General features: G+C 38.1%; 1 pseudogene across 1 annotated transcript; it reads right to left on the minus strand.

Moving 5' to 3' along the window:
* Positions 1-2708: 2708 nt before the first annotated feature.
* Positions 2709-14057, minus strand: LOC307107829 (bromodomain adjacent to zinc finger domain protein 1A-like; annotated as a pseudogene). The gene is made up of 4 exons: positions 14012-14057; positions 13524-13660; positions 5803-6169; positions 2709-5706 (listed from the first exon to the last, which is right to left on the minus strand). The product of its transcript is annotated as a bromodomain adjacent to zinc finger domain protein 1A-like (transcript).
* Between the last annotated feature and the right edge of the window lie 6267 nt (positions 14058-20324).

Below are 20324 nucleotides of genomic sequence, written 5' to 3' on the forward strand. Positions count from 1 at the left end.
TTCAGAAGCCTCCGCCGCGCTGGAGGCTTCTGAAAGGCCTGGTGCACGAGCGTACAGGCACCCAGCTCCCCCGTGATCAAAAGCGAAAGCGTGTAGGGGACCCTACACGTGCATGATTCAATCATGCACTGGGCCTCTAGTCTAATTATATTTCCCTTTATATTTGCATTATTGCACATATATGACATAGAATAAATTGTTCCACTATTTGCCTAGTTTCTGTTTGTTTTTTTGATGTTTTCACAGCCTGTAATAAGTATTTAATCCAAGCCCTTATTAATTTTCTCAGGATCATTTTGTCAAAAAGTAAAAGTTTAAGGCAGGCTATACTGTGGGCATCAAGCAAGTAGCAATCAATTCTGAAGTCAAGGGACTGAAAGTACATATGTTTACAAATAGGTGGACCACATATCGATTAATTATTTTTCCTTATTTAGAAGTTATGTAAAAATAACTTTTATGGCCATTAAAATATTGGAGGCAAGCTTCATAAAGAAATTACAAATTCTCTGAGTACATGAGATATTAAAAGCAACATAATTTGGTGATAATTACTAGTGTAATCCTTGGAATAACTCTATGGAAAAAGGACATTATTCTATAGAAAAATATGATGTTCTGTAGTCATTAATATACACTTAAATTTTCTCTTTTTTGTTTGTTTGTTTTTCAGTGGTCAAAGTTAAGGCCTCACCAATTTATTTATTTATTATTTATTTATTTATTTATTTATTTTTATTTTTAAAATATATTTTATTGATTTTTTTTTACAGAGAGGAAGGGAGAGGGATAGAGACTTAGGAACATCGATGAGAGAGAAACATTGATCAGCTGCCTCCTGCACACCCCCTACTGGGGATGTGCCTGCAACCAAGGTACATGCCCTTGACCGGAATCGAACCTGGGACCTTTCAGTCCGCAGGCCGACGCTCTATCCACTGTGCCAAACCGGTTTCAGCTCACCAATTTATTTAAAGGTTCAACCAATGTCATTTTGAAAGTGCTTTAAAATGCATTCAGAAAATGGGATTAATGAAAATAGTTATCATCTAATGTATTTAGAATAGCCATACTATATAGTTTGCTTTCATTTATGAACAAATATATACCATCTGTGGACAGTGAGCCAAAGATATACCAATGACAGGCTCATTTGCCCAGACACCCAACATGGTTCAACTTCCACTCTCTAAGGAAAACCAACACACTGAATGTTAGCCTCAACCAAGCTGAACAGAAAAGTAAATCTGCTTTAGGGAATACAAAATTCTTCAAGTCAAATCTCTATGACACTGGATTACCCCTGTGCTCAGGATTAATTCTTCTGTCACTCTAGCAATGGGAAGGGAGAGTTAACTGAAATCTTGACCATAGACAGTAAATTTTATTTCTCAAGGGTCTTCTCAAAGTTATTTTTTTTTAATTGGCAGTTTTGTTAATTTACACTCAAATGTGAAACTGTATTAAATACTTAAGTATCAAACTATCCATTGCTGACAGAAACATTGAGTTAGTATGTATGCAAATGAATAAGAAAGTGGACCAGTAATGTGAGATAGCAGCTGTAGCAGTTTCCTAAACGTATCCCTATCCTTGCTGTTCTAGTTTATATTTATGAAAATGGAAATATTAACCTATTGGGGATCACATCCCAATAAAAATGTTAAGCTCTAACTAAGAATATCAAATGTACAGTCATGCACCACTTAATGATGGGGATCCATGCTGAGAAATGTGTCATAAGGAAATTTTGTCATTGTGTGAACATCATAGAGTGCACTCACATAAATCTTGATTGTATAGCCTCCTACTGTAATTATATGTGCTGTACTTTTATGTGATTGGCAGTGCAGTAGGTTTGCTTACACCAGCATCACCATAGATGTAATTTGTTGCACTATGACTTGATGACAGCTAAGACATTACTAGGGGATAGAAATTTTTCAGCTCCATTGTAATCTTTTTTAAAAAATGTATCACTTATAATACAGTTCTGTAAAACTGGAAGAACTGTCATGGAAAAGGGAGGGTATTACCTTTTATTGACTGATCATTAAGGAAGTTAAGAGAAATAAAACAAAAACACAATAAAATGTTTAAAAAATTAAAGAACATTTTCCAGGTACAAATTTTATAAATACAAAGTGGATTCACCAATTACTTCTAATTCTAAATAAATACCTAGTTAATAAACTCAGACTTAATACCTCAGCCAGCACTGGCACAGCACTTCAAGGATATAAAATTGGATTCTTTCATGTGTACAGTAGTGTTGAGAGAATGTGCTCATTAAAAACTTTTTAGACATATACATTTTCTTTCTAAACTGTGCTATAAAGAAGATTTATCTGTGTAGATTAATCTCCCTTAACACCACACTAAGAAAAATCATCAATGACAAAATAAATCATAGATGAAAAAAATATTTTCCAAGATATTGGGACACATGAATTATCTCAAAATATACAAAATCCTCTGCCAACCAGTACTGTATCCAATACATCTACCAAACTTATTAGATACTAAACAAAACTGTAGCATAGGAAATCTTTTCTACATTCTTCTGAAAGTTTAATATTAAAAATGAGAATATAGTGCAGGCCACACTTCAAAGTTGTCAATCAGTTGTTATTGCTGTATGCAACATATGTCTATGTCCACTTTATAGCATGATTTAATGTTCCATTTGCATGAACCATTTGTTTTCCTCAAATTTTTGCAGCCAGCGGTGAGCTAACTTGATCCACGTTCCCAGGTGTGACATGAAGTCCAAGTTTTTAAACATGAATATAGAAAATGCTTGAAGCCCTCATTCCAGCTTTTGCTTCACTTGTGTTATGTAGGTGGTACTCAAAGCAGTTCAAAAATATTAACTCAATATCCTCAATAAACTCAGATGCTAATTAATATTCATATTTGTTCACTTTTTTACAAATTACATTCAAGGCAATGGGTTTTTTGATGATGTCATAATAGTTTGGGACTTGAATTTTAGAAATGAGTTTGAAAAAAAGCCAGCTATCATGCCATACCAATTCTACAAGTTGTTCAAAAGCAGACAATTCATAAACTCCCCCTGTCTGCCTGCACTTCCTTAGTTCAATGTCATAGAAGATGATTCTGTAGATTGTCTTTTCCTATCTCTTCTCTTGGATTCACTACCTTGGAGAGAAAGTTTTGAAGCAACATTTAGAGAACTTGACTGCTCACTTGACTTTGTGGCAATGACTCTAAAGATAGATAAGTTGGGACTTATGGTATATTAGCACTTTCCTGCCTCTGCATTTTCTACAAAGACTAAGTAGTTCCACACATATATATATTTGCAATGGGCCATGACTCTGGCAAGTAGAACAACTAGCAATTCTTCAATATTTAGAAGCAAATTTTATCTTTCTTATGCTTCTACCAGTAGTTTTAGAAGAAACAGCTGTTTTGGGTATACTCTGCTCATTCCTTGAAATATATTTTCTAGGATCTTGTTGGACATGAAAAAGAAGAGTTAAGTTTACTTCTTATTTTAATTGACAATGTAATTTGTTATCTTCCTTGTTTTGGTGGACTGACTTATTTCTCTTCTTGAGAGTCATCTTCATCGTGTTCTATCTCATACTCTCTCTCCTCATTTTTACCCTCTTCATCATCAACATCAACTTCATCATTCTCACATTCCATACTGTCTTCCATCTTTCTATCATTTTCCAAGGATTGTCTCTGTATAGAGGAGAGTCTTCTAGAACATTTCTTTGGCCAATATTATGGACAAAATCAATCTCCTTCAGGCACTGTCTTGAGCTTTGGTTGAACACAGTAGGTATGATGACCCAGATCACAGCCATCACAAAGTACCATGTTTCCTGCATCACCCTTCTTTTGGACATTTTATAATGAACATGCAGTATAGATTTAGACCATGTCAACTATGATCCAAGGTGGATAGGTGAATAAAGACTTGGAGTAGAAGAGCAGAAGAAAGAATAGACTCTCTCCAATGGTCCAGAACTGTGTTATCAGAACTCCCAGTGGCATCAAGTGGAGCTTTGAGAAAATGCCACTCATTGCCCTGCTCTATTTGAAAGAGTGACATTGCCAGATGACAAACTATTTTTGCTCACTGATTGCAATGTATTTGTATTTGTTGAGACAGTACTTGAAATTTTTGTTTTCATGCCAAAAAGTATGTCTTTTAATATGGCCTTTGCTTGCTCATCAATTTATATCTCTTCTATTTCATTCACAGTTTTAATTATCCCATTTCCTTGTTTTCTTTACTTCACAGCTCATATCATCCATTTTCTAATGCTGAACTTACATGTGTCGATCTGCAACATTTATCACTCCTAATGTTTCTTGGTAGATTCTGCATTCAGTACATTAAAAAAAAATCTCTCAGTCTCAATTCAAGCTGCCTCTCTGAAGACATCTGAGGTGGATCATATGCATTGGAAGCTCTTCCCTGAGTATATGTAGGTTTGTTATCAATTTGAGATTTATCTGAAAAATGAAATTTCTCTTCAGAAAAATGGGCTAGCTGTGCATATAGTCTGTTCTTCTTTTGTACCAAAGGTTTTTTTTTAAGGCACTTTCTCTATGTCCTCTAGAATAAGAGCTTTGATAAGCTGGTCTAGCTATTCACAAGAATTGTAAAAGCACCACTGATTTGGCTTAGGAACTGGTTTTGGTAGCTGCACAGAATCATCACATGAACCTTGGTCAATGTTAGAGGTAGATTCAGACACCAAAGATTCTCCAGTTTTAGTGGATGCCTAAGCATTTTGAGAATGTGTATTATTCTGATGAAGGTCTAGGCAAACACACGTCTTCAGGGAGACCAGAATAATCTGCTTCAATAAACAATCTGGGAACAGAAGGGAAAATCCAATATCACCTGGTTATATGTGGTCACGGCCCAAGTTTGGAAAGATACTGATGCATGCTATGGCACTTGGGGTTATTCTAAAAGCTCTTTCTCTTTTTGTTAGTGTTCCTGTTTAAAGCTTCTTCCTCATCAGCAGTGAGTCTCTCTTGTTAAACAGTTGATCTCTTCTTGCATTATAAACTCTTTAAATCCATTTTTTTCCCTTTTCCCCATTCTGCTTCTTTTATGTGATCCTGGGTCATCTCATCTTCAATGGCCATATCTTGATCTAGTTCCTTTTGCTCTATTTCTTTGTTCTCAGTGCTAGAATCAAAATATTCCCTTTCTTCCTTCCCAATAGATATAGCTTCAGCTGAAGTTCTTTGCTCATCTTCCTTCAGTTTTACTTGTTTCTCTTTCATTTTTTGTTTTGTTTTGTTCTTGCTCTATTATGAATTCTAGCAGCTGCTTCTCCCTTCTCCTTTTAGTTACTCTGCTTTTAACTCCTGGAATTCCTGCTTTGCCTGTCATAATATGTCAACATAATCTTCAATAAAATCCCTAGTAGGAACTAGGGACTGTAGTTTCCCACAGGGAGCATAAAGTATCTTCATTTGTTCTCCTGGTGTCAAATCATACACTGAAGTACTTGACAGTTTCTTCACTAGACTGGGATTGCTTTAAGGAAGCTTCACACAGGTGTCATCTGTAGCACCAAATCCACCTCGGTTTTGATATCTTTATTTGCATTTGCTGATGTTACATCAGCAACCTGAAGCTCAGATGTGCAGTCTGAGGATTTCAGAAAGAGTGCAGCTACCAAGATCCACGCTTTTCAAACTGCAGCCCTAGTGCAACCGTGACCATTCAGCTGCCAAAGATGCAACTGCAGACAGTGCAGGTTTTGTGGAGTTGGCATGTTCATCCAGAGACCCTAGTCAACCTTTGGTGTCAGCATAAATTATGTTCTCTTTGGCCACTGTCTCTTCTTCTTCAGCTACTGCCTGGAAGATGGCAGCCAGGAAGAAAGAAAGCGATTCACATAGTCGGCCTTCACTGCCATTTCCTACAAGACCTTCCTCTAACACTTCTGGGTCATTCATCTTGAAGATCAAAAAGTTCCCCAAATGCATTCAGGAACTCCAAAATCATCAGAGCATCACCAAATATTTCAGGAGGCAGTCTAGTTTTCACTGGCGTTGGTTCTGGAAATTCCTTAAGATCATCACATTCCATATCTTCCCTAGGTTTGCTCCACTGTTCTCAGTGTTCCATATATTTTCACTTTTCTTCATGCAACTTCTCTCTTTCCTTCTCCAGGGATCACGTCCCACCATCTCTCAGAGCTCCGGGCAAGTTTTTGATCTACTTTTGGCCCAGAAGTCCAATCCAATTTTATGAGACCACTGATCTATACGTAGTCCATTGCCTTACATGTCATTATGTGGCACATAACTGCAGTGCCTTTTTTGTTATTTCTTTCATTTCATCTCAGATAGGATTCATAAAAAGTTGACCATTTCAAGATATTGAAGTATGCAAGTAGAAAACAGAAATCTGGTATTCAATGGGATGCATGAACCCATGTAAAAATCTGATCTGAATACTATAAAATGTCCTGGTCAGAAAGACACAAACCACAGAGATGTTAAAAGCAACAGAATCTTATATAAGTAAGTATTGTTGTGCATGACAATCTATAAATAAAAATCAATCTGTCAGCTAGCTACTACTAAATTAATTTTGCAAACTAAAGGAAAACCAACAATTTCTGCTGGGAAATCCCTTTGTTACTATCCAATGTGCCACTAGTTAGAAGAGTTGCTATTTCCTGCAAACATCCTTATAACTAATTCATCACTTGCTCAGCTGTAGCTTGAAGAGGTTGTCAGGATGAATGTAATGAGCTTCAAAAGCCTTCTCCAAGAATCGGGAGCATCCCAAGACATATTGGTACAAAGTCTCATTTGGAAAATGAAGAAAACTCAATCCACCCAAACAAAGGTTTCTCAGACATTTAACCTTTGTGTTGGCAGGAAGAAAACAATTTAAGCTGCATTTATACCCTGTAATTGGCCTAACCTTATTGGAAGGTATTCACTAACAGAGCAGAACACCAAGACAGGATTTCAGTAAATGGCACATTATCTCATAAAGAGCTCTGTTCAAGGTAATTGATAAGAAAGAGAAAGACTTACTTAGAGCAACCACTCAAGATTATAAAAATCAAATCAATCTCATAGTTTCTTTAAATTTTATTGATGTTTCTTTAACTTTCATATTTTATAACAAAACATCTCCAGGGTACATCATTTTTAACTTCTCTTTAAACTCAAATTTTATCTTCTTAATTTATTTTTTAAAAGAAAAGTGCCCATCAGAAGATGAATGGATAAAAAAAAGCTGTGATACCTTTACACATTGCATATTATGCAGCAGTTAAAAAAGAGGAAGGTCTCTTACCCTTTGAGAGAGCACAGAGGGACTTGCAGAATATTATGCTAAGCGAAATAATCCAGTCAGGGATAGACAAGTATCACATGATCTCACTCATATGTGGAATCTAAAGAACAAAATAAACTGATGAACAAAATAGATTCAGAGAAATAGAAGCATGGAACAGACTGTTGAATATCACAGGGAAGACAGAGGTAGGGGGTGAGTGGGGGAGAGATTAGCCAAAGGACTTATAGGTATACTAGAGGCCCAGTGCATGAAATTCATGCACTTGGAGAGGGGGTGGGGTCTCTCAGCCCAGCCTGTGCCCTCTCACAGTCCAGGAGTCTTCCGGGGAGGCGGGAGAGGCTCCTGCCACTGCCTCTGCACTTGCCAGCTGTGAGCCCAGCTCAGGGCTTCTGGCTGAGTGGCATTCCCCCTGTGGGAGTGCACTGACCACCAGGGGACAGTTCCTGTGTTGAGCATCTGCCCCCCGGTGGTCAGTGTGTGTCATAGTGACTGGTCATTCCACCATTCGGTAGATTTGTGTATTAGCCTTTTAATTACACTGAGTGGCCAGATTATTATGATCTCTGAACACATAATAACCTGGCCACTCAGTGTGTGTGTGTGTATATATATATATATATATATATACACATATATATATGTATACATACACACACACATATAGTTTTATTGTTGAATGTATTACACATGTCCCATATATATATACACACACACACACACACACACACACACATACATATATATATATATTATATATTAGAGGCCTGGTGCATGAATTCGTGCATGGGTGGGGTCCAGCCAGCCTGGCTAGGGGGAGGGGACATGGGAGGTTGGCCGGCCTGCCTGCTAGTCAAACTCCTGGTCGAGGGGACAATTTGCATATTAGCATTTTATTATATAGGATATACACTGAGTGGACAGGTTATTATGTGTTCAGAGATCATAATAACCTGGCCGCTCAGTGTATATAGGATATGCATAACCCATGGACACAGACAATAGTGTCCTGAAGGCCTGGGACCAGGGGAAGGAGCAGGGGTATGGGCTAGAAGGGGTAAATGGGAAAAACAAGGGGACATGTGTAATACATTCAACAATAAAGCTAATTTTTTAAAGAAGACTATAAGAATAAATTAATTTTTCTTTAAAACTTATTACAATCTAATATAAAGAAGTCCTTAAGAGATCAAGAGATGTAAACAATATCTAGCTCTTGAATATCCAAAAAGATGATTTTGCCTTTAATGACTTTATTTCAGACATTTGCCAGTAGTTGTGGTGTTTGCACTAACTCATCCATACTTTATCCAATTTCTTATTTGGTTCGTGACATATACTTGCAAATAATTTTCAATCATCAACCCATTAGGTGCTCAATAATGATATCATTGATCTGTTGTGGTTACTAACAGGGTTGAGAGTAAGGCATGGAATCATGTAATAGTTGTGTTTGTTTTGTTGTGTTTTTTTTTCCCTGTGTGAAGTTAATTGGAGTATGTATAAATCCCATTCTCAACTTGGCCTCAAAACACACTTTATATCACCTCCACAGGAAACTCATTTTAGGCTTTGTAAACATACTTGTGTGATTTTGATGAGGTTATCATTACCATAATCATTATTATTATCTCCTATTAAGTTTCTGGAATACAAGGACATACTATGTCAAGACAGAAAGCTTTTAAATATCATTCACTATTTTTGTACTATAATAATCACAGCAAATTCTGAATTCCAAGATTCTTTATATTGTCTGGGTTAAAATGCTTCTTAGGCACTTTGGTTAATAGTTGTCTTCATTTTTATAGAGATGTGTTGATAGCCATAAGCAACCAAATAAGACATTCTAAACACACACAATAGCTGCTTTGGGAATATATATAATGAATGGTATTTAACAGGTCTTAAGGAATAGATTTTCTTTTCCTTAAAACATGTATCTAGTCTAAACAGCTACTATATTGTACAAGAAAATATATCGTATAGCAATAGTAGCCACATCATTCAGGGGAAAAAAATCTAATGTCCTTACTGAACTCTCTGTACCAGGATCCCCTCTTTGTCAATTAGTGCTGCATGTTGCCAACGTAATTTCTCTGAGGCACAATTCTGGACATGTGCCCTCTCATTGCTGAAGAAATTTCAATAGACCCCTTTAGACAATAGACTGCTTTAGTCAGAATGCTGAAAAATTCTGGCATTCAAGTCCTTTACTGTCTGTTTGGTTGCCATAAGTTAGTCTTGGTTGGGCACTATTCTAGGTGCTGAGGATAGAACAGTAGAACAGTGAAGAGGGGTGACTGGAAAGAGTGTATAAATAGATGGCAAACATGAAGAAACATGAAATATTGTTCAGTGCTATAAAGGCTATAATATAGGATAATGCTATATAATGACATAAGAGGTGCTTCCATTATGTAGTCAAGGAAGGATCTATAAGAAGAAGAATTTTATGAGACCTTGATATAGGATGGCCTCTCTATAATTAGGGGATAGAGGAAGACTTGTTTGCCCAGACCCGTGGTCGGCAAACTGCGGCTCGCGAGCCACATGCGGCTCTTTGGCCCCTTGAGTGTGGCTCTTCCACAAAATACCACGGCCTGGGTGAGTCCATTTTGAAGAAGTGGCATTAGAAGAAGTTTAAGTTTAAAAACTTTGGCTCTCAAAAGAAATTTCATTCGTTGTACTGTTGATATTTGGCTCTGTTGACTAATGAGTTTGCCGACCACTGGCCCAGACCTATCCTTTCAGACACCAATTCTTCCTTCACCGAAAACCCAAGCCCTAAACTGAACTGTGCTTCTCACCTTTCAATAAATGTGTTGTGTGTTTGTTCCCCTCAGTTCACTTGTGAACATTTTTTCCTATAGTACAATGATCCCTATTTTGCACTTAAGAAACCTGTTTTCAGAAAGTAATACAACTTGGAGTCAACAAGACTTATAAAAAGTGCCTCTAAGGTGTATTCAGATTTAATTCTGTGTCTGGATATCAGATAGTGAGCTTGGATGAAAGATACACACACACACACACACACACACACACACACACTCACACACGTAGCAATAGCGAAGTAACAGAGATATGGACTCTTCCAGGTTCTTCCAATGCTAAAGTTGTGTCCAGTCCACTAGAAGGAGTCCAGTAAGCAGAGCATAAGCCAAGCATGTTTTCAAGAAGCAATGGATGGAGCAAAGCTTATCAGTGGGTATGCCAGAGGAAAAAAATGTTCTCATTGCCATGATTTTACAGAGATGATGAGCAATAAAATTGTATTTAAGAGAATGTTGTGTATTAAGATTCTTAATATTCTTATGCTAGTCATAATGTGTTGCTTCTTGAATGTTTTAGTTCATATAACCTGTTTTTGTAAATCTATCTTAGAAATATTATATAAAATAAAAAAGTTGTAAATTTTCCTAGATTTGGTTGGGGGTATTAATTAAAGAAAGTTCACCCAAAGTGGCATCCATGGTTCATGATAAGGCAGTCAAGGATCACAAGAGCTGGAGTGTTTTCTTTTTCTCTTAAGATAATTCACATGCCATTTTCTAGTATGGTGACTCATTTATTCATTCATTCATTTGATAAACACTGAAGGCTCACTATGTGCAAAAATCAAATGTATTTTCTCGAGATCCAAAGGTGAGCAAAAACAGATATTGGATTTCTATCTTGACTTTTAAATGACAAAGACCTTAACTTTAAGAATACAAATTTATGTTACTTGTTCACACACTCATTTGGCAAGAACTTAGTAAGTACTTTAAGGATGCCTGAGTAATAGAAAATGAAGAACTAGGATGAATGTATGCCTGGACCCAAGTGCTATGGAGAAATCCTAGGGAGAGCTGCAGCCTTGCAATCTACTGTGGGAAAGGCTGGGCCATTCCTAGAAAAATACAATTTGGGGCAAGAACTAAGCTCTCCTAAACTTCACTGCTCAGGAAGGCCACAGCAGGAGAGAGAGCTAATCACAAGCCTAGATTCTTAGATGCTTTGTTGATATGCTTGTTGGAGGTACATTTTGACTTCCAGAAGGAATTTGTTTATGAAGAATGTTTTCCTCATCAAAGAAAGAAGCATTTGAGCAATTTGTTTAATTAGCAGTAAGATGCCTTCCAACAAAGCTATGGAGCCTTGTGCTTACTTTTAGGTTTCTAGTCCTGGGGAGTTCAAGTAGTTCCACTGACATTTTAAGTAGAATATCCCCAATCCCCAAATTATAGAGTGTTTAAACTAAAAAGCTAAGACTCATTATGACTGAACAGTTTATGGTATTACCCTTTGTTAACACAGCTAAGCTGTTTCACATGGCCTGTACATCTTAGTATTATATTCTATTAATTACTAGTATGTCGACTTGCAAATGCAGAGAATGTTTCTCTACAAAGGCTATTTCCCTAGACTTTTCTTCCTGAAGGAAATGCATGTGGTAAGGGACAAGGTGAACTTTGTTATTAAAGGCAAGGAGTGGAGGGAAGGGGGGGCTGAGAAAGATTGATTGCAGCAACAAGAGCAGCTGTGGCTGCAAGCCTGACCCTGGAGAAGGGAAGGATGTCCCTGGGCATCAGCATGCCTGGGGCTGCTCAGGGGGCTGCTGCATCTTCATATCAGGACCTGTCCCTTTCTTAGGGTCTTGGGGAGCCATGATTATATGGGGCTGCTGAATGTTTCTGAGAGAATGGTTGCCCCCATAGCCACTCTTGCTTCTCTACATGTAAAGGTGAAGTGTGAGCTTTTATATTCTGCCTTATAAGCCATGTAATCCTGCAGTAAGCAGTTGTGGTTTTGCTGGTAGTGTTTTTCTTTTACGTCATTGGTATTCCTAGCTGGAATCAGGTAGTTCAGACATGGGTCTCGCATACTGCCTCATTTACTACACCTGAATCTTAATATGTAACCCAATGCTAACTGTTAATAGAGGGGTTTGCTTTTATTTCAGAAATTTCTACAAAATGATTCAATTCTTATGTAATTTACACCTAGTTATCTGCTTTGTATCTGATGGAAGATTCCAGGTACCTTACCACTGATACATTTGTTATAGTTAAGATAATAATGAGATCATATCATATACATATCAACCCAGAGAAAAGAGGACATTTATTTTCTCAATTTTGAAAATAAGAAGCTAAGATTCAAGACTGTTAGATGTTCACATTATTACAACTAGAAACTGTAGAGGACTCACATGAAGTCTCCCTGTTTGCCCATGCTATATACCTTCTTCCTAAGATGGCAAGAGCCTCATCAGATCCCCAATTACCCCACAGCACTTCTTCCTGTTGTGAACAAAAGGGAGCCCTGTAGGCCTACACCACTCTCATGAGGGATGGAGGCATACGCTGGGCTCTTTCCCAGAACCAGCCAGCACATCAACCCCAGAGCAGTACCTGGTCAATGCTGACACTCTGGACCAGCAATTCTACATCAAGTTATCTCTGAGAAGCAGTTTGAATGTAGGCTTGGCAGTCCCTTTTAAAAAAAATTAAAGTCAAATATTAATGGAACACCCTCTGTGTCCAAGGACATGCTAGGTGCTCTCGATAAGAGGGAGGAACTGGAGGAACCAACAGTTTAGGAAATGAGACCAACATGTTAATTATGAAATCAGTTCCTAGCGTGGCATGACAGAGAGATAGTCAGAGACACATAGATAGCAAGAGTGACAGACTAACAACCATTTATGAGAGTAATAAGCAGTTAAACTTCATGCCATTATCGACAGATTTACTACTGTGAATATTGCTGCTGCGCCTAGATGTTGTTGAATTCCAAAAGTCTGTGCATTCTCTCTCTCCTAAAGACTTGAATTTTTCTTCCTATTTGGAAATAAACCAATATGGCACAAATTTCAGATTCCCAAGAGACTCGCTATAACCAAGCTTTGATTTCAGAGCTGACTTTTCTCTGATAACATTAGATTATCTAAAAAATAAATTCAGCATTGACTGAGTTCAAACAGGGAAAGTTCACAGTAACCTCCTGATTGATGTTAAAGAAATGCCAATGGTTGAGGAGGTGGAAATAAAACTGAAGGTGGAAATGCAACATCAGAGCCTGGTGGGACTTGCCAGGTTTTATTTTAAGCAATAAGTAATGAAGGGCAGTTCTCCAACCAGACCTGTCTTGCGGGCTACCAGTGCCATGGGGAGGGGACAAAGGCGCAGTGGCCTCCTGCAGCACACCACCTCACCCCCTTCATCAACAGACCTCGGTTTGCACTCAGCTCCACACCTCCCAGCTCCTTGCTGAGCTTTGGGTCATAAAGGAGCTTCAGTGCCTGGGCTCTGAGCAGGGATGCAGCACTTTTACAAACACCAGGAAAAGGCACTGCAAACCAAGAGTTTAACAAAAGTCATCTACTGACTGTAAGCCTAGAGTTTTGCTGCATTTCACTCCGAGATGGAGGTATGCAAAGCAAATTGATGGAAATGTCGCATACTAGAAATGTCATGATTTTCATTGTTGTTCTTCAACTTCATAATATAGCATGCACATGGGAGTCAAGGGTGAAGAAATTCAGAGTGTCAAGACTATTTCCCTAAGGCATTAAGGTCTAAAGTGGGACACTGTCATTGTTAGTTTTTGGTTCATATGATATAATGTTTTTTTATATTAAATTTTCAGAGTAAAACCCCCTATCTATCTGTTTTTCTGTCTATCTTGATGTAAAGTACATACCCATTTCATTACGAAGAAGGGTATACCAGGAACTTCGGGCTATCATGGCATCTGATCAATGATATAAAGAGATTCTGACCTTTCTCTCTGGAATTTCATGTGTATTGAAATCTATAAAGTTTAACAGGAGAAGCCAGACTAAACAATACAGAGATAAAAGGCCAATGAGGCCTCTGAGATAAATGAAACCATAAGGGAAGAAGAGTCTGAATTTGTCTTTAATACTCTCTACATCGAAGTATTGGGGCAAAGGTAGTTTGGGTTATATGTGGAAAGTACCCACTGATATCATCCTAGGCATCATGGAAAACATCTCTGAGTGTGTGTGTGTGTGTGTGTGTGTGTGTGTGTGTGTGTTGCTGCGTGTGTGAGACAATCTGGATGACAAAGAACTGTAATACTGGGGGCTCAAGTAGGTTTTGCTGTAGGAGTTCATTGATTAATCTTGGCACTTAGGTCCCTCACAGAGTCCTGGGAGAATCAGCAGAGACTCACATCAGTGCTACAGAGGCAGCAACGTGGCCCTGGGACTACAGTGATGCTATGCTACATGTGGGGCATTGCTTTATGTTATAATGGTTTAATCAGTAACTCTAAGAGCCCAATTTAGGTATGATAGCCCTGGTAGTAACCAAGACCAGTTGACCACGAGGTCTCTGTTGTGGCAAATGACTTGGAGGAGCATGCCTGAGAACCCAATCTCACAGCAGATAACTCAGTACCAACGATGAAGGAATGGCATACTGGTCTTTTTAAAGAACCTTGAGGATCCATGGTAGAATTTGCAAAGAAACTGCAAAGGGAAAGGGGTGCACCTGCAGCCTGTGAGGTACTGCCATTTGATCATGCTGTGAAGTTATGCTACGTTACAAATTGAGATCTGAGACTATATGCTATGGACTGAATGTTTGTGTCCCCAGCCACCGCAATTCATATACTGTAGCCATAACCTCCCATGTGATGGTCTTTGGAGATGGGGCCTTAGGGAGGTAACTAGAGTTGGATGAGGTTACAAGGGTGGGGCCCTTATGATGGGATGAGTATCCTGATAAAGAGAGACACCAAAGAGCTTACTATCTGTCTCTCCACATAAGCACAAAGAGGTCACCTGAGCTGAGTAGTGTTAAGACACCCAATCTGCAGTATTTTGTTATGGCAGCCTGAGCTAACTAAGAGACTAGAGAGAGAAAAAAAAAAGTGATTATTTACCTTATTTGGGCAAATGGAATTTAGAAAATTAACTGCAAAGTGCTGTGAAATTGGCTTTGAATTTCTCTCTTACTTTGCTAGAGACTGACTACAAATTCTTTCCATAAATCATTTACGATTTGCTACAAAATTCCACCACCTCCAAATGTTTTGAAATGATAATGAGAAAAGTTTGGCTTATGTATGTTTGGAAGCTTGGTAAACTGATTATTGTCACTGACTTCAAGTTTAATGCTCTTTTCTGTAAAGTCAGTTTTGTAATTGAGTTTATATGCATCATTCTTTACCATTTTTCACCCCTGTTTAAATTAGTTAATATGATGAAAGCAAAAATAAAACTAAAGGGAAAGAATACCTCTTATAGACTTGGAAAGACTTTGGGATACCTGAATATTCATTGGTGTTTCAATCAGACATAAGCAGCATCAATAAACAAAGCATAATATTAATGCAGACTGTTTTCTACATTCTGCCTTAACCCTCCGGTCTGCCTTTCCAGGTCCTACAAAGTTTCATGTAAGTAATTCTCTACCAGAGTTTATCGTCTTGGCAAAGATTAGTGACAACTGGAGAGTGTGCTTGCTCTGGCAATTGTTATTTACATTCTCTAGCTGTAGAATTTGGCTAATAATTAGCCCTAAATAAAAAGTAATAATAAAAATTTAAACATCACAGCTGTTTGGAGTTTATGGTAATATAATCACAATCACAAGAGGTGTCCTGGAAATCATTTGGGATCAAACAAAAGGGGTGATTGTGAACTAGTGCCCGTTACAGAGGTGGTGTAATTCCAGCATTGCTGTGAGGAGAGACTATAGAGAAGGCAATTTCAGCATCAGGTGTTGAGTGACAATATCTCACAGCAGGGAGCATAATTAACAGATGGACCTAGGTGATTTATTCTGAAATCCACTGAGGTGTGGGCTTAGAGGCCATGCTTCTCACAGGTGCTAAGAGCCAATGAGGCATACAACCGGGATATCGAGCCCGGCCATTTCCTGGGAGACGTGAGACTCCTGTGACTGGTGACTCAGGGACCAGGTAGCTCAAGGACTCCCCAATGGCTTTGCTAAAACTTCCTTGGAACCGCACTACATTGTAAAACTTTTCCTACAGCACCTTCCTGCTTCTTTTCCTTCTCCGTAGGGATTAGACCTGCATATTGGTCTGACTCCCTCCTGATTTTTCCTCACAGGCGTTTTCTCCAATAAGGGTCCTGCACAGCTCATCCCAAGTTGGCATCTGCTTCTCCAAGAACACTAACTCACACAGGTGGGACGTTGGAAATAAATAAAGTAATAAGATTAAGTGACACATGCTGGTGTCAATGATTTGCATGGCAAGTTTGCCCAGTTAGATATTTTCTCTAAGATCATTGATCAAGGCGGACTCTCCAGGATATGTCAGGATGCTATTTTATGGCTTAACACCAGAGTGATGTGCGGTTTAAAGAAACGTGTGCATGTAGGGCCTGGTCCATCAGGGCAGTGAGGAAAGCAGGAGTTCCATTCCTATCTTACAAGTCCACCGATAAGCTAAAAGACAGGCAGAAATGAGCAGCTGAGTCCAACTAAGGGGGTGGTGAGGCTGGTGGTCTTTTTCCTTTATGCCAAAATCAAGCTGAGGGTTTTCCCCCCATTCTGATTACCTGGGTAAAATATTTTGCTTTTAAATGGGAGGCAAGCAATCATAGCAATAACCAATAGTAACTAAGGCCTGATATGTGCCAGGCACTTTTCCTCCATGCAATATACTACAACCTCATGGGGTAGAAATGATCAGTACAGCAGAGAGGTTCAGAAATCCCCCAAGTTTCCACAGCAAGGAAAAGACAGAGCTGAATGCCAACCTAGGCAATATGAGTCCAAAGTTCTTGTTCATGACACTCCATTGCATGCTTCTCTGAAGTTACACTTTCTAAGATAAACATTTTGGGCGCAAAACAATTAAAATTTTTAACTAGCGCATATCAATTTATATTAGTCACATTGTGAGGAAAACGTCCAAGACTATTCATTGTTGTCTGAAGCCTCCTGGAGGACCTGCAGTCTCACTCATCCTGAGAAATTGTGCAGACATTTTCCTAAGGACAAATATCCACCTGGCACAGGTCACTTAGCCGGGAAGTCAGCCATGACTTGACCTCAATGTATCCATTTTAACTTGCTCATGTGCTATTAGTGTATTATGCTAACTTGCATGATTCTGAATAAGTTGATTTTTTCCTGACATGTGGACCAAAGTCCTTTTTTGCTTTTTTTTTTTTTTTTAAATAATGCTGAGATGAACCAGAGTAAAGAATAAACTAAGCAATATGTTTGTTAAAAGTGCTGGATTGAAAAACAAACACAACACAATATTCTCTGAACTGATCTGAATTTGTACAGTTCAAATTATTTTTTTAAAATTCAGTTTTCTCCCTGGTTCTTAACTTCATTTCCATCTGTATTTCTGTTTGTAAACAGCCTGTTATGAACGAAAATACAATTTTCCACCATATATATATATATATATATATATATATATATGTTTATGTAGCTACAGAATCCTAAATAAGAAAGCAAAATAGAAGCATAAGGGTTGGAAGAAATAGTTTGAGATTTTCTATAACTGAACAAGACACTTAAAATGTATGCTTTTCCATTGAGGAAAAATATCAGTATGAAATTTCATTGACTTAAATTCCTACATGATTTTTTTATGTTCCTGCCCTTCTCTTAATTTTTGTTATATTGATTATTCTAAGCACTGCTTAAAGTATACTCTGAAAAAACAGTGGCAAAGTCTACATTTCAACATCTCAGAATTAAATCACCTTCCTAAAACCCACCCATTGAAAATACGTCTCCCTTCTCATCTGTCCCTTCCTGGTCTTCATCTTTAAACCATATCTGTAGGCTTGGTTCCTAGGCATAAGATATCTAAAATGACCATGGCCAGTGTGGCTCAGTGGATTGGACATCGTCCTGTGTACTGAAAGGTTGCCAGTTTGATTCCCAGTCAGGGCACATGCCGGGGTTTCAGGTTTGATCCTGGATAGGGGGCATGCAGGAGACAGCTAATTGGTGTTTCTCTCTCTCCCTCTCTATATAAAACTCAATAAAATTCTTCAAAAAACATATCTAAAATGATGAACCTGAGTAACAGCCTGCTTAGAATATGCTGACCTCAGGACAAGTCGCATGCTGCTAGGGGTTCAGAGTAGCTGTGACATCCTGAGGGCTCATTTCATTGATTCTTTCCTTCCTCAATGCAAGCGCTGAAGTTTTTGTTGAATGGGAATTCGGCCTGACTATATCTGCTCACTTGCCAGGCATTTATAAAGTAAAAAAGAACTGCTATAATCATAAGCAAAGTTTGTCAATAATAAATATGCAATTTCATATTTATGAAATTGGATATCACTAGATTCCTGCAAGTACTAGTAAGAACTTTAATAATGCCTGTGGTTGTCTATTGTCTAGGCATTCTAAGTAAAGCTGCATGATTATGAATTATGCAGTGAAATACTGTACTGCTCAATGAGCCAGAGATGCGAAATGGGCAATTCAGTAATGGGTGCAATGTTTAACAAAAACTACTCTGCAATGGAGTGATGCTAGGTCTTTTAATTTTTAATTTTTTCAAGGTATTACTTTGAAACTAAAAGACAGAAAATGTCAGGAGAAAAGATGTTGAGAGTCATAACTGCCCTGCTATCAAATAGAGGCCTGGATCCCATCACACTATCAGAGCAGCAGGTTTTCATTCCCAGACCCCAGGTTCTGCAACTGTATATTTCCATTTCCATGGCGCTAGCAAACCCCAACTCTTCAGCCCCTTCTTTTTTTTTTTTTTTTTTTGGTCACAGGATTTAGGCCAAGAGAAGAAGAAAGAGCAGCACATATTTGGGTTTAAGATAAAAAGCAGAAAAGACAAGAAAAAAGGTAGGTGGTGTCTTAAACATTTTGTTTTTCATCCACTCGGGAAGAAATGAATATTTAAATTGTCAGAATCAGAACTATTTCACTCCCCTTTAAGAAATAAGGCACCCAGCACATCTGATGCAACTTTACAAAGAATCCCAGCTGGCTCCAGACACAGCTGTGAGAGAATAGATGTGTCCATTTGCATTTGTTCAATTCACTTTATGACCTGTGTACTTATGTTTCTTTCCACTTCCACCAATGAAAATACACTTTTAATGAGCTAAACCAGTAGGAATGTATCCAATAAACTATTCTTTCAAAGTTACAAATGGCTGATAACACTTATCCCTGATGAGGTCTTTTGCATTCTGAAAGGAAATTAAGGCAGAAATGCCCATGGTGAATTTCTACCATGAATACCAAAAGCTTAAAATTTATATGGTGGAATTTTAGGCTGAAGGAGCCAACCAGTAGTTTTTTTGTTTGTTTGTTTTTTAGTTGCAGTAGGCAAGAAGGGTATTTTATCAAAGGGAGGGACTGCAATAGTTATTGGCTACTTTCTGCAAGAATTTAATAGAACTGCTAAGAAAGAATATGAAAAAAAAATAGCGAAATACTAAACTGCTAGAATTGAATTTTCTCCTCCACTTCCGCAGCTTTATTTCCCAGCCCTCCTTGTAGTTAGATGTGTTCCTATGACTGAGATCTGGTCAATGGAATGTGAGCTGAAATTACTTCTAGGCTTAGGCCATAGAAACATTTCATATTTTCTTCCCATTCCCCTCCCACACTCTGTCTAACATAATTGAAGATGACACCCAAGGAAGCTTTGGGAGCCATCACTTGAAGACTAAATAGCCTCTATCAGCTTGGTTTCCTGTATACTACAAGACAACATCCATGGATGTATTTATTCATCCAGGACTTCTATTTAAAATTAACTTTAATAAAGTTTATGAAAAATAAGCTTCTATTGAGTTTGCATCATTATAATTTCTGGGATTTATTTGTAATGACAGCCAAGCATAGAGTCAGTTAACTCAATTATAAGGAAATCTAGAGGTAAACTTTCTATTCCTCTTCTTTTACCAACAAAAAATCAACCCAAAATTTTAAGTGACTATCCCTGTAATAGTTTCTTCTGGAAAAGGAGATTCCAGACTTAGGCTAGACTACCTGGGGGAAGACTATATTAC

This window comes from Cnephaeus nilssonii (assembly GCF_951640355.1).
Source record: "Cnephaeus nilssonii genome assembly, chromosome: 12".
NCBI lineage: Eukaryota > Metazoa > Chordata > Mammalia > Chiroptera > Vespertilionidae > Cnephaeus > Cnephaeus nilssonii.